The sequence below is a fragment of the Myotis lucifugus genome, unplaced genomic scaffold, assembly GCF_000147115.1.
Source record: "Myotis lucifugus unplaced genomic scaffold, Myoluc2.0 scaffold_493, whole genome shotgun sequence".
Taxonomy (NCBI): domain Eukaryota; kingdom Metazoa; phylum Chordata; class Mammalia; order Chiroptera; family Vespertilionidae; genus Myotis; species Myotis lucifugus.
Genome location: NW_005871541.1, coordinates 295,688 through 296,549, shown reverse-complemented (window position 1 = coordinate 296,549; position 862 = coordinate 295,688). Strand labels below are relative to the sequence as shown.

Below are 862 nucleotides of genomic sequence, written 5' to 3'. Positions count from 1 at the left end.
CCCCTCACCTCGGGCTCAGCGGGTTTCGGGGCGGGGGGCCGTGGCCCCGGCTTGGTCCGGTCCGGTCCCTCCCCGCCCCCCCTCCGGCTCTCCCTCTCGATTCTCCCTTTTTTTTACTCCAACACACAAAATGGTGAATGGACCTGCAACAGCTGGAGCAGCCAGCCAATCAGCGGCCACAACCCCGCTGACCGGCGCAGTCCTATACCAATAGATATTCGCTGCCTGGTCAGCTCCGCCTCTCGACGACGAGCGACGCTCCTCACGACCAATCGCGCCCACACGGCAGCGCTAGGGGGCGGAGCCAAAATCTAAGACAGGCCTCCCTCTGGGACCGACACCAACCAGAGCCTACGACTGCCTGATACGCCTAGGACCCTGCCCCACAACAAGTGATTGACATCAGTATTGACCAATTAAAAGCTGTCTTAGTGCCGAATGACGAATACAGTACCCAGTCGCTTTGCACTCTAAGCCGGAACCCAGCTCGGTGAGGGACAGTAACCAATGAAATGCATGAAGGAGGGGCTAAGGGACGGGCTCTCCAATGAGCAGGCTTAGAAGGCGTGGCTTGAGAGTTTGTTGACCGGCTAGTCGCAATTCCTGCTGGGGATGGTAGTCTTCTTACGTCTCTGGCCCATAGTCGACAGTACAAGGCAGACTACAACTCCCATGTGACAGGTGCCTGAAGCACCAAAGAACCCCAGGGAAGAGAAAAAGTCGGAAAGGGCAGTTTCTCATGAGTCTCACTGGACAACCGGAGCACCTTAAACCCAGGGCCCCGACTCACCCGGATTCCGGGCTCTAGTATCGCTGGTGGCTCCTCTCAGCAGCGGCGGTAGCGGCACGAGGGGGAGGTGCG

At 58.9% G+C, this 862-nt stretch overlaps 1 protein-coding gene across 5 annotated transcripts in view; it reads right to left on the bottom strand.

Moving 5' to 3' along the window:
* CIC (capicua transcriptional repressor) overlaps positions 1–862 on the bottom strand; it is a 27,952-nt gene extending 27,090 nt beyond the window's left edge. For 4 of the 5 annotated variants that reach the window (XM_023744870.1, XM_014445984.2, XM_023744873.1 and 1 more), the window contains exon 1: positions 9–159. The gene's annotated coding sequence lies outside the window, so the exon portion shown is untranslated. Of the gene's footprint in view, positions 1–8; positions 160–790 lie in introns of those variants that run through there. The other variant, XM_023744871.1, reaches the window with a different exon arrangement.